At 37.3% G+C, this 27076-nt stretch overlaps 1 long non-coding RNA gene across 1 annotated transcript in view; it reads right to left on the bottom strand.

Moving 5' to 3' along the window:
* Window positions 1-3864: 3864 nt before the first annotated feature.
* Window positions 3865-27076, bottom strand: part of LOC125853865 (uncharacterized) — a 536174-nt gene continuing 512962 nt past the window's right edge. Inside the window, exons 2-3 of the long non-coding RNA XR_007445228.1 lie at window positions 5231-5307; window positions 3865-3997 (exon numbers count right to left, since the gene is read on the bottom strand). This is a non-coding gene — a long non-coding RNA (uncharacterized LOC125853865). The remainder of the gene's footprint in view (window positions 3998-5230; window positions 5308-27076) is intronic.

Below are 27076 nucleotides of genomic sequence, written 5' to 3'. Positions count from 1 at the left end.
TATATATTTGTAAACTCTGTTAAGAAATTACTCAGCGACATTCTCTTTCATGATTATATTACAACTTTAATTCTATCTCCATAATTAGACTCGAGAGTGATCTTAAATAGAGATTCGTTATTTCTTGATATATTTGCTCAATTCAACTTCCACACTCAAGTAGGAGTTGAGTCTCGACTGGACTCACCTCGATATTATATTATTCACCAATTCTATTTTTTTAATTACTTTAAACTCGTGTATGAATAAGGATTCAACATATTTCTTTTCAATCATAATTATAACAAATCTAGCTCATAGTGAGTTATGTATACAATGAATTCTCACGTGAATGCATGGGTTGTAACACCTTTTCTTAGTGGGAATATCCGTTCTCAAATTTAACTAATTGCATGCAGGGATTAAGGCTAGGAATTCTTTTAAACTTTCAACAAAGTTTCATCTGTATATGACCATCCCAAATCTGAAAATCAACTAAAACCAACCTACACGTGGCAATTCTTAACAGAACAATAAAGCTCTTATTGAAAAATTATCAGTAATCATTGTATGAAAAAAATTTCAACTTAAGAGGGTGACCTTAACCTTACCTATATAGAATAGTATACAACATATAAACATCCCAATAATGTAGAATTTATAACATTCATCCCGAGGTTATTCAATGATAAATTTATTGTAAGGTTCTTAACTTGTGAGATTGTAAGTCCTTAGGCGTATACCGAATGCACAATTAAATTATTAGAACATGTAATCTTTTGTTCAAATGAGTTATGGATCGATTATTTGGGAGCATGTGTACTAGTGACCTCTAAATAGGTAGCAAATTGGCAAATAAACTATAATCTGAAACTTATCAGGCAATCTTGTAAGCAAGAGGCATATGTAATTGTTTCAAACATGAACTTTTAAAATGTAAAAACACTTATAGCATACGATTATTCAATTATGATGCATTAGTCCTATAACAATTAATCAATAACTTACACATTTACAACCTTTAGAAATGGATAACGCTTAAAATAATGACCTACGAGGCTTGTTTCATACAAACCATTACTTATTATAAGGTCTATAATGTGCAATCAAATAACCTATGACTTGTGAGCGTATAGTCTCTAACATTTGTATGCATGTAATATGTGATCAAGTGTTCTAGCAGGTAGGTTATATATTGATGTCACCCAATTACACCCTCAAATGGGAATAAAACGGTTGTTGTCAATATATAGTAACCAAGTAAGGTTGGGGTTGAGTCCTACAAAGAGCGTGATGAGAGAAATTACCATTTGTTAATGAATTCCTATCTGATAACTACTATTTAAATTGTGGGTTTTAAATTGGGATTTATGAACTAGATTATACTAGAATTTGTTATCAAGGATTAAAATTAAACTAGGGCTATGGTTCCTAGACATCGGAATTTAAACAAGTAATTTACTATCAACTCATACAAGTGTGTTTATTGTGCAAAATTGATGAACATGTTAGTCTACTAAAGTCTCTCGGCCAACCCTTGGGTGTCGAATTAAATTATTCATCGATATCATACGTTATCTATATCTCAAGCTATTAGATGGGGGTTGATAGCTTCAAATCCATGTTAATAAAAAAAAAATTCTAATCTTGAATTTTTTCATGACCCAAAAATGGATATGATGACACTTGTCTATTCCCACAAAGACAAGTCAGCCTCAACACAATGAAATGAAAGAAAAACAGAATTACAGTAAAAACAAGAACAAGATAAAGCAGAAAACTTATTATTCTATTTAAATGCCCAAAATCTGGTTGTCGCAAGTGTCTGGGCTCGGAACTACACAAGTATAGAAGCAAGGGGTGAGTACCAATAACACGGTACCCAATAAGTAACCTACTAAACAAAGCAACTAGCTAGAAAACGGATACCCCTTACACTCAAACCGAACCTCCTCAAACTACAACCTGCACAAAAATTAGTCTAAACCTAGCAATTCTACAATACACAGCTCGCATGCCCAATATTCACAGTTCAAATCTTCACAATTAAACAATCAACTAGTTCAAATAAGTCAATCTCAATGTCAAGTAGTTCAGTTACATGCAACAAGTACATCAATCACAATTAACAAACAAGTCACGCATAGACAACAATGTCATCAATTCACAATGACAAACCTCTCGCTGGAACACTTTCCCATCAGCACAATATCACTAGCCGAAACCATTTTCTATAGGCACAATATCACTTGCCGGAACCATTTCCCTTCGAATTTATATCTAATCACTGGCTGAAACTATTTTCCATTGGCTTTATATCAAATTACTAGTCAGAACCATTTCCCATTGGATTTATATCAAATAACTAGCTGGAACCATTTCCCATCAGCTTTATAAATACTTTCCGGATATGACCTCGGTATCACAACACTCAGCAACAAAGATCTCGGCATAATTACACTCACCGGCAAAGGACTCGGCATAATAACTCTCGCCAACAAAGACCCTAGCATCACAATCATCACATGACTCATCCCGGAGTTCAATGATGAAAGCACACAAGCAACATCACACCACATAGAGGAGACAAAAATTTACACAATTCAAGTCAACATTCATGATTTCAAGCATTTCTGTCACGACCCGATTTCTCGAGTCATGATGGCACCTACTATACCCTACCAGTAGGTAAGCCAACCCGTAACCCAGAACATCAAGCAATGAGCAAAAGGGCAGAAACTAGCGAAAACAATAATCTAAACAAGGATAACAAGGCGGAAGCAACCCAAAATGAATATATACAGAATCCCTCCCAGAACCTGGAAGTCACTAGTACAGAGCTATCTAATAAAGAGTACAAGTCCCAAAAGTGGACCACAACAGAGCGTGTCTCAAAGGCAACAAGACTAGCTAAAACAAAAGAAGGAGACAGAACAAACCCCAAAACGCCAAGTGCTCGCCCTCGTCTCCGAATCACAACTNACCTGAGAAACACACCAAGCATCTTCTGGTCCTCAAGCGGCATAGGTCTATCCGCTGCCAAGGGCTGTACTCCCTCAGGTGGTACCTGGACCTGAGGTGCCCTCACTGAAGGCTGATCCTGCGGTACTAGTGCTGGTGTAGCTAGGGCAAGTGGCTGCTGCATCCCCCCAAGCACACCTAAGAGCTGAGCAATAGCGGCCTGGAGATCTGGAGTCAAAACTAGTCCGGGTGGCGGCTGGGATGGCCCTGGCCACACCGGCTGATCTGGTATACGAAGTGCTGAAGGGTCTGCTACTGGCTCTGGATCCTCCTCTCTCTCCTGGACTGATGCTGCGGCCCTCTCTCGACCTCGGGGTCGGCGTCTACCCCAAGCTGGGGCTCGTCTGCAGGCCTGGGTGCATCACCCCCGGCCGCGCCACCTCGCGAGCGAGCCATCCTGCGAAAGAGTGAAACAAGTGAGATCTTAAGGAACCAATAAGACACATGCTGCACGAAAGTGAAACAAAAGAGGAAATCTTTCTAAAGACATCATGTAGCCTCTCGAAGATAAGTTACGGACGTCTCCGCACCGATCCGCAAGACTCTATTAGACGTTAGCTCTGTACAAGTGAAACCGGTGAACCTGAGTCTCTGATACCAATTTGTCACGACCCGATTTCTCGAGTCATGATGTCACCTACTATACCCTACCAGTAGGTAAGCCAACCCGTAACCCAGAACATCAAGCAATGAGCAAAAGGGCAGAAACTAGCGAAAACAATAATCTAAACAAGGATAACAAGGCGGAAGCAACCCAAAATGAATATACACAGAATCCCTCCCATAACCTGGAAGTCACTAGTACAGAGCTATTTAATAAAGAGTACAAGTCCCAAAAGTGGACCACAACAGAGCGTGTCTCAAAGGCAACAAGACTAGCTAAAACAAAAGAAGGAGATAGAACAAACCCCAAAACGCCAAGTGCTCGCCCTCGTCTCCGAATCACAACTGTAAAAGAATGCTGGAACTAATCACCGCTGGTAACTGGTACTGGGACCTGCATCACGGAATAGATGCAGAGCGTAGCATGAGTACCAACACAACAGGTACTCAGTAGGCATCATAGGCCGACTGAGCAAAAAGGGTAAAAACAATAAGAAAGGATAGAATCTAGACACAGAGAGGTCAAACGGATAAGAAAAGAAAGCACACGAGCATACCAGAAACAAACTAAGTACAACTAGACTAAACCTAACTGGACCCCCATAAGCCCAGAAGGTACACTCGTTCACAAGCTTAAATAAAACCTGAACGAACCCCCATAAGCTCGACAGGTACATGGAAAAGCTAAGTCTACTGAGAAAGAAGAAAATCGGGCTCTCAGCCCAAAGTAACAAAGATAATCCATCAGACTCCACCCAGCCAGCAGTGCACTCCCAGCCCAGCTAGAAAGAGTGACCCTAGGGGGCACCCAACCAAACAGTCCACTCCCAGCCCAGCTAGAAAGAGGGACCCGTGAGTGAGGTAGATATCGTGAGTCGTCCTACTATGTAGTCAGCTCCCAGCCCAGCTAGAAAGAGCGACCCGGGGACACCAAGCCAGCAGCACACTCCCAGCCTAGCTAGAAAGAGAGGCCCGGGGGCGATCGCCGATATCACCGAGTCTACCCAGCCAGCGATACGTTCCCAACCCAGCTAGAAAGAACGACCCCGGGGGTGATGGTATCTCCAATAGGATCCAATCCCACAATACTCACCGTGGAACGCCATCCACTCTAAGAAATCACAGAAAAGGCTTCAAGCCTATACTATCTCAATCCCACGCCTCGAGTGATGCACCAAACCTTCGAGAAATATGCCGGAACCGCATAATCCGAGGGAGAAAATACAGAAGTGCAGCAAGCAGCGATAACGCCTAATCTAAGGCTTAAACTATCAGACTCAAGTCTGCTACTCCAGTCTACAAGGAGCTAACTCATCCGAACGACGTCGGCAGAAAGTCAAGGTTATCCAGCCCACACGGTTCATAAGTCTAAGGCAATGCTAGCCTAACCTAGACTAAGGCATACAATACAAAGCATACAAGCATACAATAACATTTAGCACATAGACATGCAACTCTACTAAACCGGATAACATGATACTACACCCGAAATATGGCCAATCGATCCTAACATGAGGTATCTAATCAAAGTAAGGTAGTAAACTGGTACCCACCCCCAATTCACTCCAATCAATGTGTTTTTTTACACAATTAAGCTCAATCTAAAAGAAGGAAAGCCGTAACCTACCTTAAGGCCGATCGCGCGCTCTCTAAATCACTTTACCGGAGCTTTCCCTTTCCGAACAGTCTCGAAACGCTGCCCCGCTATCAAAAATAGAGTCACAACGTTACCACGGTTATTTAGACACCAAAATCACAACAAACGGAGACAGGTCAATTTTGGAGTCAAAACGGGAATCGTGGGACCCGCACCGAACTGTCCGAATTTGACTCCGTCAAGAGACCCTAAACAGCATCCCAAACTTATGTTTCAAAATGGAACACAATCCGAGGCTCAAAACACAGAAAAAACCAACAAGCAAGAAAACCCACTTTAATATACTAAAAGAAACCCTACAGCAGCAGCCAAAACTCGAAATAAACGAAAATCAAAAGGTGCCCAGCACTCTTTGAACACTCTACAATGAAGCCACGACAATTCTCAACACGTGGGACTTCGAATCACCCAAAACCGAGCTAAAATGAGTGAGATATGACCAAAACAAAAATATCAAAAACAAGGACTCGAAAAAGGCACTACAGTCAGGTTTCATGGCGAATTTACCTCAAACGGGAACTCCAAACCACTATCCGAGCTCACCAACGCGTTGCCCTCGAAAAATCTCACAACTTTGCCGTTTGAATGGCCCAAATCGGATGAAAGATGAGAGAGTAAAGAGAGTTTGAAGTTTTGGAAATATTGCTGAAAATCTGTATTATATTGCAGATATTCTGCAGTTTTTCCAATAACTAAAAACCCCGACGGGGTACTCCGATCTCGTTCGGAACCCCGTGCACACAAACGAGATATGCAACCACACCAAATTTGATATTCCAGACTCAACGGCGCAGTCGAAATTTCCATCAGAGGTCATTTCGATAAAAAGTGGGTCCCACTTCCAAAGGTCATTTTAAGTCAAAACTCACAAAAGGGCTCGGAAAGATATCGAAAACCTCGGGACACAAAATAAGGGTCAATCTAGACCAAACTCGACATTCCGGAGCTAACTGCACTGACAGAATTCTCATCCGAGCGCATTTACTCAAAATGTTGACTAAAGTCAAACTTATGCCAAAATTCAAAGGCTAAAACGCCTAATCACACCAACTCACACTGAAAACCTCGGGAGTCAAGTCAACCATGCTACTAGCCTAAAATGACCCTTCCGGAGCTGATGGAATCGTCAGAATTAGATTCCGATGTCATCTTCTTGAACTTTTGATCGAAAATGATCGTTCAAGGTTCATAAGCTCCAAAACACAAAAACTCACACCAAGACCAAACGAACGTCCAGGTGACCGAACTTTCAGTCCCAGCAAGTCATAAAAATGACTTGGGGTCGCTACAGGAACGCTCTAAACGACACACAGAAGGCAAGACACAAAAATGACCAAGAGGGTCATTACAATTTCATCGATCAATCAATAAGGGTTACATTAAGGCAATTCACATCATCATATTTAACACATAGCCCTTTTCACTTCAAACCCTTTTTATTCATTTAGATGTAACAAATGGATAATTTAACCGTTCACCTCATCCCTATTACCCCCAACACACGAGCAACAAAGGAAACATATGAATTCAACTAGAATACAAGGTTTAGGAAGTCACTTGCCTTTAATCAATCAACAATCATTCTAAGAGTTGACTCTTCCCCTTCCGAACCACTTCCAAAGCCACACAATCTAAAATAATCAAGTATTCGCAATCACCCATTAGAAACAACACTTCTCACAACAATTATGTAAAGAAATTGGTCAAGCAACTCAAAACCCAATATCAAAATGGAGGTTTGAATCCAGAAAACAATACTTGAAAATGATGTTAAAGGCTTTAATAACTTATTAGTGAAATTTTATTTTGAAAAAAAGGATCAAAACCACTTTAAAATCACCATTTTACTAAATTATTGGGTTCTTGAAAAACCTTGTCATTAACCCACAAAAATCTCAAAATTTGATGTTAAAACCCATGATTAATCAATGGAAAATGAAGGTTTAGGATTCAACACACTTGTCGAAATGATCAACCATAGAAAATCCTTCTGAAATTCGCCACTAAGGGTTCCCAAAGTTTAAAAATGGTGAAATTGGGCTTAAACCCTAAAATGAGCAGCAAAACCCCTCTTTGATGTCGCACAAGGGACAAGGGGTTCCCTAAAGAGAACCTTGCCATACACACGAGTGTTGCTTAAGAGAAGCCTCATTTGCAAAAGTGAAGGTCGCTTAAGCAGCATGCCTATCGCTTAAGCAAAGGTCTCTTAGGCGGCTGGCCTTTGCAAAAGTGAGGTTTGCAGATACCATCAACTTCACCCAATTTCCAAAACATCGAAATGACCCTTGGGATTGGTCTGGAACGTCGGTACACACAAATAACATATGCAAATCAATTATACTCGACGCTCCAGACTCAATGTCAAAACATGAATCTGAGGTCTCCTTGACTCTAGATCCATGAAAACCACAAGAAACTAACTTATTCCTAAAAAGGCTAAAGTAAGCTCGAGAAATCTCAAAAATCAACCAAGACCTCACCTAGGCCTAAAAACATCACCCAAACCCGATTAAACTCTCTTAATACCAATCCCAAAATCTAAATCCCGAATGTTAAACAAAGTCAACCCAAATGTTAAAATTTCCATAATTTCACAACTTCTGACCTCAAATCCTCAAAAGGACTTGGAATCTAAAATTGAAAACTGTCACGGATCAAATTTCCTATTTTGGGACTGATAGAATCAATGGAATTCCATTCCGACACTCGAAACTCCAAAAGAACCTAAAACCACTTTCTTGACAACTTAGCCTTTAAAACTCACAAACTTACCAAATTCTCAACTTTTAACTCAAAGTTCAAAATCAACCTTTCAAACTCAATCAAGAATGACTCAAGGTCGATAGCAGGAGGGGAAAATAGAGAATTTATGAAACTTTCCAAAAATGAACGATCGGGTCATTACATTATCCTCCACTAAAAACCATGTTCGTCCTCGAATATAAAGCAAAAGAAAGTACTTGAAGCTTCAAAAAGCTGAGGATATCTGGAACGCATATCAGACTCTGTCTCTCATGTAGCCTCACCAACTGAATGATGCTTCAATTGCACCTTTATTGAAGTGTTATCCTTGGTCCTAAGCTTTCGGACCTACCTATCCAAAATGGCTATAGGCTCCTCCTCAAAAGATAAGTCTGGACCCAACTCAACTGAATCAAGGGAAAGTACATAAGACTCATCCGACACATACTTTTGAAGCATGAAGACATGAAACTTGGGATGCACAATTGAAAAACTAGGTGGCAAGGCCAAATTATAAGCCACCTCTCCCGCACAACTCAAAATCTCAAAGGGTCCAATGAATCAAGGGTTAAGCTTGCCTTTCTTTGTAAACCTCATCACACCATTCATGGGTGACACTAAAAGTCAAACATTATCACCCTCCATGAATAATAGGGCTAAAACTCTCCGATCCGCATAACTCTTCTATTGACGGTGGACTGTCAACAGTCTACCCTGAATCATACAAACCTGCTATATAGCATCTCTAAGCAATTTTGTATCTAATAAGTTCATCTCAACTGAATCAAACCATTCGATCAGAGATCTACATCGTCTGTTATACAATACCTTAAAATAGGCCATCTTAATACTGGAATGATAACTGTTGTTATAGGAAAACTCTGCTAAGGGTAAATGTTAATCCCATCTAGCACCAAAATAAATCACACAAGCTCGGTGCATGTCCTCTGACACCTGAATCATCTATTCAAACTGACTATCTGTCTGAGGATGGAAGGTTGTACTCATATATAATCGAGTACACAAACCATGCTGCAATGCCTTTGAGAAATAGAAAGTGAGTGGGGAATCTTGATTGGATACAATAAAAATTGGGACACCGTGTAGTCGCACAATCTGACTGATATAAATGAAACATCGCGTATCCGAAAAAAGAAAAATAAAATGAATTTTGGGAAAACTACAGGTGCCAGCTACGAGGGCCACCCACGGCCCGTGGATGGGACCACAGAAGGTAGGTGTGGTCCGTGGATGGCCTTGCCTAAGGGAGGTATGGAGACCAGAATCACGGCCTGGCCAACGGACCGTTGGTCAGACCACAGTCCGTGGTTAGGGCCCGTGGTTGGATGTCCCAAATCCCAACTTTTTGATAACTAACGGCAGTCCACCAGGACGGGCCATGGGTCAGACCATGGTCCGTCCACTGGTCCATAGTTGGTAGGTCGGTGGTTAAGTCAAGGGTTCTTAGCTCTTTTCCTAATTAATCAGTTCCTATCCTAAGACCCCTGTATAAGTGTTTTCAACCCCAAATTAGCCCATCCAGTTCATTCTTCCAAATTCAAAATAAAAGATCAATTCTCCTCTCCAAAATATTTCTCTCTTTAGAAACTTGAAGAAGAAAGAGGATTCAACCTAGGGTTTAAAGTCAAGGTCTCAACTCCTCCATTGAAGGCTAACATTCTGATTCAAGGTATGGCAGTTTTCATCCATGGATTCCTCCCATTCTTGGAGTTCCCAAATTCCTCTATTCTAAAGGTAGAACTCCCCAATTGAGTTAGGGTTTTCTTCCATTATCATGGGTTTTTTCATTATTGATTTAAATAATCGAATTATGATCTCTTGTGCATGAATTGATGAAATATTATGATTTTATGATGATTTCCTCATGAACTCATGTAATCCCCATATTTTCAAGTTATGAATCATAGGATGTGGGATTTTGATCTTAAAGGAAGAGTTTTATGAAATTAAGCATGTATTGAAAGCTTTACATGTATTTATGATCAAATCCATATCTAATCCATGTTTTTAAATGTTGATGTTTGAAAGTGGGTTTTGAACATTAAGAGGTAAACTATGGACTTATGCACTTTCTTATGAAATTTATGCAAATGATTTAAGGGTGCTTTGAGAGTAAAGTACCAATAATCATGATGTGTTATTGAAAGGATTTTCTCATGTACACATAAGAGCTAGATGTGAAAGGTTTTCTCATATAGCAAAGGATTCTAAGGTTGAAAGGCTTTCTCACCTAATTGAATCAAAGAATAAGAGCTATCCTAATGAAACTAGCTTGGATTGGTTATCATATGATACCTTTCCATGGATGATGATTTAGCTTGGATTGGCAAGATGATGTACCTTTCCATGGATAATAAGAACAATAAGAAAGGACTATTCTGTGGGATTTAAGCTTAGCACCAAGAGGATATTGAGATAGAAGCTCTCCCTATAGTAGAGGTCGGGTTTCTAGAAGCAATCTCCTTATCCCTTACCTATGTGCCCCCATAAGATGAATGTCTCGAGAGACATTAGCTAGTGGATCCACTTAAGCTATAAGTTCATGGTTCTACCTTAGCAAGTAAGACAATCCTTTTTGGTGTGGGAGACATTAGGGATCATGTTATAGCTCACATGGTCATTATGTTGGTTAACTATAATTTCCCACATTAATAATGAACTAAGGTTACTTCAAGAAGTATTGTATATGAGTTCAAAGGTTTTAAATATGATGCTAGCTTGTATTAACCATGATTTTAAGACTTATGTTATCTCACGCTTTTATATTATGTTTTAGCTTGGTTAATTGCATGTCATGAAATGAAATGTCCTTTTTTAGCATGATTTAGATGTTTTATGCATGGCCATCATACGTGCTACATTATTTTGTACTAACGCATACTTTTGATTACATTTCCCCAAATGTACGGTCGGACAGTCAGGGTCATCAGTTTTGTGGCTAGTGGTTGAGTTCGAGATATCTGAGGTTGGGCGAGTCCTCATGCTTTGAGGACGAAATTTTATTGTTTAACTTTCGTTCATGTATTTCTCTTTTGGACATGATGTATGGGCTAGGCCCAATTTAATTCCATTGGCTATGATGAGACAAGTGTTTTAGACTTCTGCTTTACTTTTATAAAATGTTTTAGACTTAGATTATTGTTTTTACTCTTATTGTTCTATTTCTTATGTTATGAGAGCTAAGTGGCTTGTATGGAGTCCTTCGGGGTTCTATACACCATGTTACATCTAAGGGGTACCCCTGGGTCGTGACAATAAAGCTCAGCTAACTTCTCCGCCATATACTTTACTCGGACTGGGATGAAAAGGGAGGACTCGGTCAACCTATCAATAACCACCCAAATGGAGTCTTATCCACCCACAGTGGTAGGTAATCCCACAACAAAGTCCATAATGATTGCTCCCACTTCCAAGTAGGAATAGGCATCCTCTAAGATATACCTCCGGGCCCCTAGTGCTCACACTTGACTTGTTGGCAAGTCAAACACCTCGAAACAAAATCTGCAATATCTCTCTGCATACCACACCACCAATAGTGCTGGCTCAAGTCATGATACATTTTCACCGCACCCGAATAGATGGAATATTGGGAGTAATGGGCCTCTTTAAGAATCAGTCAAATCAACTTGTCTACCTTGGGCACAAAAATCCTGCCTCCAATCTGCAAGACACCATCAGAATCAAGGACAACCTCCTTGGCTTCCCCTCTCATCACCTTGTCTCGAATGAGACATAGTTTCTCATAATCAAACAGGTGCTCACGAATCTACTCAACTATGGAATAACGATCCTCAGTGAAAGCAATCAAACCACTCCTCTCCTCAGAAATCTGCAAACGAACGAGACTGTTGGCTAATCTCTGAACATATCTAGCCAATGGTCTCTCCTCCAGACTAATAGTGGCAATAATCCCCTTGATAGAAGTCTTCCTACTTAGAGCATTGGCCACCTGATATACCGTGAGTTTACGGTATTTCTAATACATTTCACTTACAAGTTGTGTGTGTCTAGGGCCTTTTTATATTGGTTTTTATGTCTTTTATCATGTTTTGTAGGAAAGGTGTTCAGGCGCGGAAGTTTAGAGACAGCTGAAGGAAATGCAGAAAAAGGCATCCACGGAGGTCATTTACGGACCGTAGGTCCATTCACGGTCCGTAGGTGATGACCATAGATCAGCAGGCATGGTGTTGAGGACAAATCAGGGAAATCTGACCAAGTGTGGAACCACGGTGCCCATTGACGGTCCGTAGATTGATCTACGGACCGTACTGTTGATATGTAGAGTGAGACTGCGAGGGTTCCAGTACTTGATTTTTGAAGATTCTAAGTATGGAGCTATGGAAGGGATTGACGGACCGTAGGTCGATCTACGGTCCGTGCTGCTGGTCCGTCGTTTGCTTCAAAGAAGCTGATTGTTGGATGCTGAAATATTTTCTAAGTCCTGAGTGACGGAAGGGACTTACGGACCGTAGATCAATCGACGGTCCGTAAGTTATTCTTGTGGATCGAAGACGCGTACCTGAACAAAACTTTCCTTAATTTGTTCCTTTTTTTATTTAGGATTTGTTTTCTATAAATAGGACATGTAAACCTCGTTTTTGGGGGTTAGACACTATTATTCTATTTTTGCTTTGTAACTTTGGAGATTAATTTGCAACCCTAGCAATTATTGATTTCCCAAGTTCGTTTTGAAGATTTTGGCTTTACAATTCAAGTTAATTTTCTGGGTTTATTATTCTATTTACGTAAGTTCATGATTTCTTCATCTACAATTATGAATTATGTTCTTGCCAATATGAGTAACTAAATCCACAACTAGGGTTGTGGGAACCATGATCAATTAACAAAGTATGACTAGTAAATAAGCAATTCTTGACTAGTATTTTTCATGCATTGATAATTCTTTCGTTTAGAAGTCTTTTTAACGATGGCCAACGTTAGAACTCGCCTTGTTACTACTTGCTGGACCAAGGAGGTAATTAACAAGAAAAGAATTACCAATATAGATTTAGTGTGATACTATCTAATAGGCTAGTGTCGATTGGCGCGAAGTAATAACTAAGCCAAACATCGATTATGATGTCTAATATGAGGTATAGGTGACGGTTAATAAATTATACACACGTAGCCAGACCAAGGTGCGGGGTGAAATTCTCTAGATGCCGGACAAAGGATTTAGAGATACCTAACTTATCATTTTGCATGTAATACACTAAAAAAGGATTGCTATTACTAGGATTACTGCGTTATGAGATTATGGGAAACACGTGTACCCTAGTTATTTCTCTTATCTTGATAACAACCAAAGTGAGTTTAATTATTGATTACTTATTAAGTTCTTACTATTTGTTTCACACAAGCACAACCCTCCTTTTTATTACCTGCTTCTAGAAATAATTTGACTAATTGAATATAATTGTTGGTTAAAAGTAAAGTCTAAACCATTTTCCTCGTGGGATCGATCTCAACCTACAAGTTGGGTTCTTTACTTGATAACGATCGCTTATGCTTCTGAAAGGAGGTGTAATTTAAGCGTATCACCACCACGTTGTCCTTCCCTAGATGATACAAGATAGTGATGTCATAGTCCTTCAGTAGCTCAATCTATCTACCCTCCCTCAACTTCAAATACCTCAACCTCACAATGAACTCAATATAGATAATGTCTCTATAGCTTAAGCACAAATACTACGGTTGCCAATTCTAAATCATAGGTAGGATAGTTCCTCTCTTGGGTCTTCAACTGCCTAGAAACATAGACAATCACCTTACCCTTCTGTATTAGAACACCACCTAACCCAACTCCAGAAGCATCTCAATAAACAGTGAAGTGCACACCCTCATCGGGTAAGGTCAAAACAGGAGTCAAAGTAAACAAGGTTTTGAGCTTTTGAAATCTCTCCTCACACTCATTAGACCACTAAAAACTCACACTTAGTCGATTCAATCTAGTCAAAGGAGATGTAATGATACAGAAGCTCTAAACAAATTGTGGGTAATAGCCCATAAGTCTCACAAAGATCTTGATCTCGGTAACCGATGTAGATTTGGTCCAATCCCTCACTGCCTCAATCTTTACTGGATCAACTTGAAGGCCCTCTTTGGACACCACATGTTACAAAAATGCCACAGAATCAAGCCAAAACTCTCACATTGAGAACTTGGCATAAAGCTTTTCTTCCCTCAATCTGTGGAGCACAATCCTCAAATGTCGACCGCTTGGAGTACACCAAGATGTCGTCAATGAACACTATCAGAAAGGAATCCAAATAAAGTGGGAACACCTCGTTCATCAACTCCATGAACGTTGTAGGGGAGTTAGTCGAACGGAAAGACATCACAAGAAACTCATAATGCCCAAAATGAGTCCTAATGTAACACCCTATATCCTAGACAAACCAAAAGCGTAGAACAATCAGAAGTTGCAAGTGCCACCAACGGGCACCACCCACAGACCATAGGTAGGGTACGTGGTTGGCCACCTGTAGCCCCTCCCAGAAACCAGAAGATCTCAGCCAAGGGTCGACCCACGCCAGGACCTACGGATCGTAGGTGGGACCACTGTCCATGGTTCAGACCCCTTAGGACCCCTCTCTTTGAAGGCCAAACGACGGTTGATAGGATAGACCGTAGGTCTGTCGACGGTCCGTCAATCAGTTTACCCCTACAACTTTTAAGTCAAGGTCATTTTGGTCTTTTCTCTATGCATTGGACACCTAAAGTACGTTGTTTTAGTCAATTTTAGCCTAGTAACTAAATTAGAATTTACCCAAGTTAACTCATTCTCCAAAATTCATCCAAGTTGAACGAGAAAAGGGAGAAAGAGTCAACCAACCCTATCCAAGAACACAACAAGGTTTCCTCCAGTTCTAGCCACGAAATCAAAATATTTCTTCGTAAAATTCGTCACCAGGTATGTGAGATTTCACTGGTGGGTTCCTTTCACCCATTAGGTCCCTAGAATTTAGTCAAATTTTTGATTCTCTATATCATGTTTAGACCTAGGGTTTCTAGAACTTCATATTATTATTGTGATTCAGCTGTTAGATCAATCTTTATCATATTATCATGTTTTTGAGGAATTATTGCTTAGCTTCTTGCATGAAACTCAGAACCCTAGTTGTGTGGATTCGTTTAGTTCATGAATTACACTTGCTAGGTCAGTTTATTCAGTTATACATGCTCCAGTTAAGATTGTTTCATTATCAGTACATTAATGTTGCATTTTCAGTTAGCATGTCAGTATTTTGAGTTATTCAGTAGTATAGAAATTCAGTTATAATTTATTTCTTACTTAATCAATTGGGAGTAGGCTTAATACTGAGTGGACTAAGGGTCAGTCACCCTTATAGTCCCAGAACTATGTGCCCCCGTAAGATAAGTCCCCTTTTTGGGTAGCATATTTAGTGATCACGCCAGTCATGCCTTTATACCCTTGGCAAGGTATATTGGATCCTCTCGATGGGGCGATGCATCAGATTCCACAAATAGCTCTCGTGGTTTTATGTCGGTTAATAGTAGCTCCTACAGTCAGATTCTAGTGTATTGACCAGGTTATCAGTTATAGTTCAGTATTCAGATTATATCATTACTCTTATTACTTTGTTCAGTTTTGTATATATTGTTCATCTTTATCCTATATTTCATGCTCAGTACCTTTCAAGTACTGACGCATAATTTGCACTACATCTTCTCGTGATATAGGTTCAGGTCCTCAACATTCAGTTCACGTATAGATCGGTTCCCAATCTCCAGTTCAGCACTGAGCACTATCAGTGGTGAGTCCTCATTCTTTGAGGACAATTGACATGTCTTTTATTCAGTCATTCTTCTTTAAGTTTCAATTTTTCTAGAGTTAGTTGGGGCATGTCCCAGTATCTTTAGACAGTTAGAGTCTTTTATTCAGACATAGTTAGATTCAGTTTTAGTTTAAGTTTGATCTTTCGGTTGTCATTAAACTCAGTTTTATATATTCATATTTAGAATAGGTATTCCCCCATCATTTCACTTTATGTCATGTTTTAAGCTTCCGCACAATATTTTATTTTTCAGTAATAATTCCTTAAGTATGCTTATGATATGCCAGCAGAGTTAGCTTGGGGTCACTCATGATCCTAAGTCCTGTGTTTATGTCAAGGGGGTAACCTCCGGGAGTGACACCTAAAGTTGTCTTAGGGATATCTGATGCCCTAATCTTCAACTGATGATAACCGGACCTCAAGTTAACTTAGAAAATTGAGATACACCTTGAAGCTAATCAAACAAACCATCAATACGAGGAAGAGGATATTTTCTCTTCATTGTCACTTTGTTCAACTATCGATAATCAACACACATCCTCATAGATCCATCTTTTTTCCTCACAAACAACACAGGAGCACCCCCACAGAGAAACACTGGGGTGAATGAACCCCTTACTAAAAAAATCCTACAACTAATCCTTCAATTTCGTCAACTCAGTTGAAGCCATAGAATAAGAAGGAATAGAGATAGGCTTGGTGCTCGGCTCCAAGTCAATAGCAAAGTCAATATCCCTATCTAAAAGAACACCTAGAAGATCAGTATGAAACACATCTTTAAACTCTCGAACCATGGGCATGTGATCGATGCATGGTGGCTCAACACTAGTATCCCGAAAGAAAGCCAAGTAGGATAAACACCCTCTATCAACTAATCTATGAGCTCTAATTAAAGAGAAAACTTTGTCAAGAGTACGAACCACTTGCACCCATCCACTAAACCCTCGAGACACCCGGCATCACTAAGGTGACAGTCTTTGTATAACAATCAAGAATATCATGATGTTGAGAAAGCCAATCCATACCCAAGATAATATCAAAGTCTACAATCCCTAAAATGATCAAGTCTACACAAGTATCATACCCCACCACAAAAACAAGCCAGGATCGATACACTCGATCCACCACTAAAGATTCTCCCACAGGTCTAGAAACATAAATAGGCACAGGCATGCAAGCTGGAATCATATCAAACCCGGAAACAAATTAGGTAATACACATATGAGAAAGTAGATCTCGGATCAAATAATACAGACGCAGGTCGATGACAAACTGGACAATATATATGATCACAACATCAGAAGTCTCAGCCTCAAGCCTCTCCAGAAAAGCATAGCACTGGCCATTCAGCCACCTGTAGCTTGAGTAGAACCTTTACATCCAACCTCCGGAGTTGGAACACCCCTACCTATAGTCCTACCACCTATATCGGTCTAAGCTCTACCTCGGCTCCTGGCCAGAGGCATTGAATCCCTAGCTGGAGTAACTAAATATGAACGGTGAGGTATTGAATGAGTCTGTACAAAACATTATCGCATCATATGAACTAGATCCCTACAAGTGTAGCAAGATCTCAACGTAGATAACTACTATTGTGAACCCTATGAACTACCATGGACACCGCAAAAAGAACTATAAAAACCTCGGGTTGACTGCCCACTCTCAACGGCTAGCATAGAAGCATGAACCAGCCCACGTCACTGGAATGAACCACTATCCCTATGTGAACCTCTGCCTCCATATGAGGCACCAGAAAATTATCCCAAAGAACGGGCCCTCTTGGGCTCCCCAAACTCATCTAAGACAATCAATTTTGCCTCATTGGCAGTTCTCACAATGGACTGGTAGAAAGTCCCCTCTCTAGTTGCCCCGAACACATAAAATCTGACAGAGAAAGTCAACCCTCTCACAAATCGGCGAACTCTCTCAGCCTCATCCATAAAAATAGTCAAAGCATGCCTAGAGATCTCACAGAAACAGGACACATACTCAGTCACAGACAGACTTCCCTAAACCAAGATCTCTAATCTCAGATGACTCTTCTCTCTCAAGCTCCAAGGAATGAAACGGTCCTCTAAAGCTCTATAAAATACATCCCACTCTTCCCGAAAAGATCAAACTAGTTTAGAGCTCACAAAAGTCCTTCACCACTCTCTGGCACGACCACGAAGTTGTAGTACAACAAACTGGACACCACGAGCATCCATCATACCCACTGTCTCAACCATCTCATGACATAAAGTCAAAAACTCATGAGCATCCTCGCTCTTTCCACCCTGAAACTGGGGTGGTTTCATCTTCTGAAATCTCACATAGCACTGCTGATGGGACGCTGTCAAGATAATCTCAGGAGCAATTTGTGCATCAATAACCAGTGCAGGAACCACTAGTGGTTGGCCCACCTGAACATGAACACCTAGAGCCTGTTACTGACCTGGGGTTTACGTCCCCGGAGAAAGGTTCTCTAACACACAAAGCATTCTCAATAAGGTCTCTTGAAACAACGAAGCTCCAAACTCAAGAAGAACTTAGTCCTCTGAAACCTCAATATGTAGCTCAGGAGAAGTCTCTCTAGATCTTCCTCTAGCTGGTGCCGCTCCAAAGGCACAAACTCTACATGGTGCTATTCTATGAGCACGACCTCTAACTCGGGACCTACCCCTAGTTGGGGTCTCAATAATATCCTCGGTAATGCCTCCCCTCTATCACCGTAGGACTCAACTGGAGTTTTCATATGTGTAAAACAAGAAACTATAAAAGGAGAATTTGAACAATGAAAAACTTAGCTTTTGCATCACTGAAATCAGGATTCTTGGCAAGAGCAAGAGGCGGCACAAAGAGAACATAATTGTAGAAGAAAAAAGAACTAGAGTTAGGTTTTCTTTTTAAAGTTAGCATATTGTCAGTTTAACTTAGAGTCATTATTTGGTGATAATTATTCTATGATTGACAATGAGTTGGGAAGTTGTTATAAGAAGTGTGTTTGACTTCTTGGAGAGTACAAACAATGGTTATAGTTGATCGTTAGAGTTGAGATACTATAGTTAGTCTCTTAGATTATAGAGTTGTAATTTAAAATAGATCTTTGAAGTTTTAGTGAAAGTTTTTGAAATCCTAATAGATGTAGGTCGTAGTTTTTCTTCCCTTGAGCAAGGAGGTTTTCCATGATAAATTTGTGTGTAGTTTATGTCATCATTAAAAAGTCTTTTGTTAGTATTACAAGAACCAAGTTCTTGTATTTGTGAGGTGGTATAAATTTCTTCAGTTGAGAAGAGTTTATTCTTTGTTACTAAATTTACATAAACTTTTTTTTGATAGATCAAGAATTTGAATATGGAGAATCTGTCATTGAAAAAATACGGAACAAGTTGAAGTTCAAGAGGGATTTTACATTGGTTAGGTGGTTTAAAGACGAAATATTATTAATTATAGATGTTGGATTTTTTCTTTGCTTAGGAGTTGATAAAGATATGTCCTACAACTTGAATATGGTATATCTTTCCTGAATAACCTCAACACCTATCATGGCTGAAATATCAGCTTTAGTGAAGGGGCTTAGGTTGGCTATCCTACACAATTTAACACCATTAGAAGTCTCCATAGATTGCAAAGAGATCATCAAATATTCAAAAGATGATCATCCACCATACTCTAATATACTATTTGATTGAAAAGATCTAATCAAGCAGTTGGGGAAGCCTCTGGTGCAGCATAACTATCGGGAAGAAAACAAAGTGGCAGATATCCTAGCTATGGAGGGCACTAAGATAAAGAAGACTCGAGGGTGTTTGGATTGACTTAAAAGTTAGTCAAATCTACTTTTCAGTTAGTTTTTGACTTCTGGAAGCGTTTGGCAAATATAAAAAATAACTTAAAATAAGTCAAAAATGACTTAAAATAAGTTAGGAAGTCTTTGGCAAGATAAAAATGATTTAAAATGAGTGAAAAAACAAAAGTAGGTCTCTCCCTACTTTTTATTTTTTGACTTAAAAGTCATTTAAGTTTGACTCTTTTTTTATTTATTTAAAAGCTACTTTTTTTAAGTCAATCCAAACGAACTTTAACTTTGTTTTGATAGTGGCAGTTCCCCCTTTGTTTGCAGTAAAGTATACAAAGTTGGAACTCTTTTTGTTAGGCGTATAACTTCCAATAGTACTAATAATCTATGGAATCAACCCCTACCCTCCTCTATAGGAGTAGCCATGCTCTTCCACTCTCTTGTACTGACACATATTAAATTATAATATACTACTATTCTTTGTACCAAAAAGAAAAGTTCTTGTATTAACAATGAATTTTTATATGCGTTTAACTATTTAATATATTTTCGGGTGTTTCTCTGTATGAAACAATTAATATTATCCCGAGTATAAATCTTCGTACAATAACAAATGAAAATGGGATATTTGGAACTCTTTTATAATTGGCTTATCAAATATTGAAATGACCATTAACAACGGAAAACTTGGTCGTTAATTGTATTGGTGTTGAAACTATTAACATACCATAAATGAAAACAGTTTTGATAGTTAAATTAGTATGTGTACAAAATGAATATCCGGCCGCTAAAAAGGACAAATAACCATACTTTCAACACAATTGAAATCCAGTCGATAAATTTTAACGTTACGGCTTTTAATGATTGTTAACATTTAGCGATAGGATTTGAACTTTTAACGGCCAAATTTTCCATTACTAAAGAATTCTTCCTTTGTAGTAGTGTTAGTATATGTATGTACATTATATATTAGATTATAGAATTATAGTGATATATATACGACAAGGGGTGTTGTTATTACATTAAGAATACAACACATACATACATATAAACATGGTTTTGCTACAAAATTATACCAAGAGCAAAATCAGTACGAACTAGTATATATTATAAGCGATGTGCATTTGGCATCGGTTAGAATAATTGGCGAGATATATACCATCATGCAACTGAGCTGCCCCGTAGCTATTTAAAGCCACTGGTGCCGGACAATGCCCTTTATATACAAGGCTGGCCAAGATTCTTGGGAGAAAAAGAAAATTGCATTGGACCGGCCCTGATTCTGTATAGTGAGACAAATGTTTGGTCTGTAGTTGAAATTAATGAGAAGAGTGTATATATTCAATTTACTAGATGCGGATGCTGCATTGGCGGTCCTCTTTTATTTTTAGGTATAAATTCCATTTAGCCTTGATTATTCTATTGGTTCGAAGCATCTAAGTCTAGTTTATTAAAATGAAACATCTTAAAAATTGGGGTTGTTCTTCCGGAAAAGTCAGATGGTTTGGAGGGTGGTCATTCACACGAATAATTCAGAATCGATTCCTTTTAATGTTTTATGAGTTGAGTCTATCGCATAAAGCTTGCCTAATGTGGTTTACATCTCTGATATATATGGGGTTATATAATGGGGGTTCACCCGGTGCACGGTGGCGGAGCCACATGTAGTTAGGGGTGTCGATCGACACCCCTTTGTCGGAAAATTACATTGTGTAGCTAGAATAATATTTTTTTTTATGTATATATATTATGTAGTGACAATCCTTGCCTTCTACACGATTTTATTTCTTTATATTTTGACACCTTTTAAGCGAACTTCTAGCTCCACTACTATCGGTGTGCACAAATTACTCACCCTTTGGGTAAAGGGTAAAGACTGTGCCAATGGCTATAATTTATCCTATGAGTTCAAAACTAAAAAAGTTGGGCGGTTTAGCATGAGCCAAACGTTGTTTAGAAAGCAGACTAAATAATTAAACCATCTTGTGTAAGTGGCGGTTTAACAAACCCTTGCCACTTCATTAATCAATATATATAATATGTATGGAATAAGATAATGTTTGATTTAATTTGTACGAATATTTTGGTTCAAGAAATTGGACGATATCTTTGAAAAAATCCACCATGAATATTCTTGTCTTAATTATATGAAATTTCAAGATGAACTTTCTTATCTACTATACAATTTTTTAGGAGTCCGACCACAAAATGGACATTCATTGGGCGCTACATATCAGAAGAGATCTTTTCTTTTCTTTTTGCCTTTAGAGTGAATTAATGAAGTTAAGTTAGTATGTCACAATTCACCCACAAATGGACGAAGTGTCCATTTTGATTTGTGTTTTAAGGAAGGTCCTCTTGATATGTAATGCCCAAAAAGTAACCATTTGTGTCACTCGAGAGATTGCCCCTAATTTCTTTACTCCGATAAATTCCATCGCTCGATAATTATTGGTAATACGTTTTTTTTAAATGAAAACCAAACGCAAAAAATCAACAAGAAGGGTGCGAATTAGGCATTGCCTAATCATGTATTAATATTAGCAAAAATTTATAATCGTTACGTTGGATTTTTGTCCAAACCACCTTAGAAAATGGATGAATACAACATCTTTATACAACCAGTTTGGTTAAATATCATTTTTCAACAAGTTTTTGACTTTATTGGGAAAAATCAAATAATGTGTGAAGAAGGAATCTTTCTTTGTTTCTCACCCAAATTAGCAAGATAATCCGTCAGGCTAGTTACTTCTCTAAAACAGTGCAGAAATTTGTAGCTTTAATTATGTTGTTTATCACTTGTAGGCATGGCCAGTGTGATTTATCGAGGTGATGTTAAAAGTTTGATTAATTGAATACCTGAGCTGAAAATTAATTATTATTTTTTTTTAAAAAAGGAGTATTGTTTGAGATGTGTATTATTAGAAAAGACGTAGAGAGAGTTATATTCCATTGGTAACCATGTGGGCTGTGGAAATTCCAACAATAGATGCGGAGTTAAAGGGATCCGGCTACCCTCCATTACACCTTTCCTTCATTTCGTCAAGTACATCTTTAGATGAAAGACATGTGTCTTATTTAAAGTTTAAAGGTCAAGATTATATTATATTAACAAATATTATAATCATAGTTAAGTCAACTAATTTTAGAAAACTACTCTTCAAAATTGGTAAGAATTACAATATATTCCATACAAAATTTGATATTTATTAATATCATTAATTTCATCTTAAATTTTTATACTTAAATATTAAATTGTTTGATATTTAAGGTGAAAATCAACTAAATAATTTTCTGTACTAGTAAACTTTATTCTTGAAATATTATATGTGAAACAAAAAACAAAAGTGAAGAATTATCAATGTTGAAAAAAAGAACCATACAATAAAAGAACACGAGACAAAACTAAAAAATAAAAAGACAAAAGTTTTTTAAAATTAAACGATACCAAAATTATTCCAAGGAGAAAATGTGGCTATTGTACGTTTGAAGGAAAAAATGTATTTTTTTTAAATATTCTTTTATCTTCTTTTTTGGTGTGAAAATAAATAAAACATTGTTTTAAATGCAAATATTTTTGAAGATTATTATTTATCACAATTAATATAAATGTTTCATATTCTACAATTTTAATATTTAAATATAAAAATATAAGATGAAATTAATGATATTAATAAATATAAAATTTTGTATGGAATATATTGTACCTTTTACCAAATTTAGAGATTAGTTTTCTAAAATTAATTGACTTAACTATGGTTATAATATTTGTTAATATAATATAATCTTGACCTTTAAACTTTAAATAAGACACATGTCTCTTATCTAGAGGTGCACTTGACTAAATGGAGGAGAGCCAAATCCGAGTTAAAGGTTCTCATTTTTATTCGGTGGAAAATATTCTATTAGCCTGTACTCTTCTATTAACAGCATGCATGAACCAAACGCTATTTAGAAAACAAATAAATAAACCATTTTGTTTAACAAACCCTTACCACTTCATTCATCAAAATATATATTTCCTTCGTTTTATTTTATATGAGTTAGACTGACTCGATATGGAATTTAAGAAAGAAAAAAAGACTTTTGAAATTTGTGGTCTAAAATAAATGATAGAAATTTTTGTGTGGCTATAAATTATTTCATTAAGGATAAAATGAATATAATAAAACTAAATTGTTACTTATTATAGAAATGTGTCATTCTTTTTTGAACTGATTAAAAGAGAAAATAGTCATATAAATTGGAACAAAAGATGTAGAATATATGCTGGAAAACAAGTAACAACATTCAAGTTGTCTTCAAGCTCTGTATGTTTGAGATGAAAGAGTGACGACGGAAATGGTATCAGGAAATGGATTTAATGGGCTAGTTGGGTCGGGTATATACATTAAGTTGGGTATAGAAATTATATTGAGAAGAACTTTTAATTGGTGAAAACATATAATATGGAGTAATCATTTAAAATTTATTAAATATAAATATATAAATGATTCAGATTATATTAAATTCATGAATATATTAGTTTAAATAAATATTATGGAATTAATATAATTGAATTAACTATTTAAGTCCAATAAATATGAATTTGATTAAAGTCTAAATCAATTTATTTGAGCTATAATAGATGAGTCTAGTTTGCTAAGTTCAATGTCTTTGATCCTAGAGGCCTAGTTTGATGTCACGTATCAATGACATGGCATGTCAAGTCAAACAAAGAAGTTAATAGGATTATGCCATGTGTCAAAATGACAAGCCCAGTTCGCCAAAGCCCAATATGTTATGTCACTTAAATATGATTGACCGGATGGAAGTCTGTTTATATCACAACTCCTCTATTTAACAACTATAAATAGGTGAATGTAGAGATCAATTATTGCAGTGTATGACTTGGCATACATATGAGAAGACTTGGTGGAGACTTCATGATAAGGATGGAAGAGACAATTGAAAGAAATAAGAAAACATGTGGAATTATCGAAATCTAATCGAATTTATGAGCAACAATGGACTTTATACCTTCACCTCTCATTTGAATCCGATCAAACAACATTAACCCAAACTCAAACGAAAATGATAAAACCAAATTGAATCCACAAAGAGAGTAACTTGATGATCGATTAAGCTAGAAGAAGTTAACTATCAATTCAAAGAGTTAACCACTAATTACTCACTAATTCCTTAAGGGAATTAAACTAACACTAAATTAACAACTAAAATTTGAGAGCATTCAATTTCAATATTCAACATACTCTAAGGCTTCAAAAATGAAAAAAAGACTAATATTTATACTAAGGAAATAAAGAAGACACTTCTTTAACAATTTTACTCTTAATGAAATAAGGGCCTTGTTTGGTTGTCTTCTTTTGTGAATACTAAGGAAATAAAGTAGACTAATATCTCTTCTTTTTTTTCAATACAATAACAATTTTAATAAGTCTTTTGAGCCTAATAATCTCTACTTTATCATTATTAGCATCAAAATAAAGAAAAGAACACAACCACGGCTCGTTCTTCTCAAGCAAGGATTGGGTTCTTCGTTTTCAAGATAGTTAAAGATTCAACCTAGTGTACTCTTCTTTCCAAGTATGTGAGATTTCATAAATGATTATCCTGTCACCCATTGAGTCCCAAAGAAAACCCAGTTTTTCAAATAATGATTTATATAAAAATTATGGTTCTTATGAATGCATAATCTTCATCATATTTCCTAGTCTTTTCATGAACAGTTTGATTACGTGATTTCATCCATAAATTCAATCCTTCTAAATAATATTTTCATGAATCGTAAGAATATAATTTTTTTTTGTTGACTTAAAATCATATTGTTTTAGAATGAATATCTTAGGTTATCAGTTTCATAATGTACGATGTTTTCAGATAAAGTGTCTACTAATTTAGTATCAAATATTATGTTGTATGAGTTATTCAGTTATAAGTTAAATTCAATATATATTAGTATTATTCAGTTTATTAGCTTACATTCAGTTGGGAGAATCACTAATTAGCACCGAGCGAATTTAGGGATGAAGGTTCACCCATCAGATATGATTGAGACATTTAGTAGCAATCCCTATGTTCTAAAACTACTTATCATTGTAGGATTATAATTAAGGATCATCTGTCATACCAGGACAGACATTTTAGTATTTTATAGACAGTAACTTAGTGGTACCGCATTAACTCATATCAACATTTTTATCCCGGTAAGGTATATTGGGCATTTGATGGGGATTATACATCAAACTCCATTTTGTAGCTCACATGGTTATATGTAGGTTTATAGTATGTCCCACAGTTCACTCTTAGATGTTTCATGCCCTAGTCAGTTATTTCAGTTGCATGTTTTACCACTTGGTCATTGCATTATCTCATGTTATTCAGTACAACATTTCAAATTCAACATATCTATTTATTTTGTTTATCATCCATATCCTACATAATCAGTACCTTCAAGGTACTTATAGCATACTGTCGCGCTATATTGTTTGACAATATAGATTCAGACGTTCAGCACTCAGACTGTGGTTAGTACGACTTCAGATCAGCTTATTAGTAGCATTATTGGTGAATCATCATCTATAGAGGACAACCTTTATATTCCATTCAATTGTATTAGAGTTAGCTAGGGTCTTGTTCTAACAATTCATCTTAATAGAGGCTTTCAAACAGTCACATTAGCTTCAACTTATGTTTATTCATATACTTGATGTTTTGAGTTTAAACCCATTTCAGATTTAGCTTCCACATCTGTATTTCAGTTCTATGTATGTATTTCTTAGTGTCATGTCAGTCCATGTGTTAGTTTGGGATTACTTATAACTCTAAGCACCGTATTACAACTAAGGGGTAGTCTCGGGTCATAACAGATGGCCTCCCGACAGCTCCATCTAGGTGGAGCATGTTAGGACGCGCATCTATTATCCGTATATGAATGTTAGAGAGAAGATAGTTCTTAATTAATCCTTCTAGCCACAATGGTTTGTCGCCTGAACGTGTTTTACTACTTGTCTTTGTGCAGAACACCTATCCGATGTGTGAGTGAAGTTGGTTCTCACAAGGTATTCGTCATTCATCAAAACACCAAAATATACAAGGATGGTAGTCTAAGCATAGACATTTCAGCCTAGATATTTTTATGTAATATAGTTTGATTTATTACGAAGTTTAAAAAATATAATAAGATTTTTGCTATGTTTTCAAAACTACATTTACACGAGTGTTATTTGCATGAAACGGGAAAGGCTGGCATTAGGGGAACTGTAAAAGATAATCAGGGACTAGGGAGACTTGATCATGGCTTTCTCCATTTCTGTCAACTGTAATAATAGTAACATGGCTGAGTCTTTGATAGCTTAGTTTGGTGTAAAATGGTGCTATCAATATGGGTACGCTGATTCTTGAGCTTGATTCAATGATCATAGCCAAGATGCTAATCAACAACTCGGGCACAAATCTGAAGCTAAAATAAGTTAC

This window comes from Solanum stenotomum, chromosome 1, assembly GCF_019186545.1.
Source record: "Solanum stenotomum isolate F172 chromosome 1, ASM1918654v1, whole genome shotgun sequence".
NCBI lineage: Eukaryota > Viridiplantae > Streptophyta > Magnoliopsida > Solanales > Solanaceae > Solanum > Solanum stenotomum.
The sequence above is the reverse complement of the archived record's forward strand: the minus strand, read 5'-3'. Positions and strand labels throughout refer to the sequence as shown.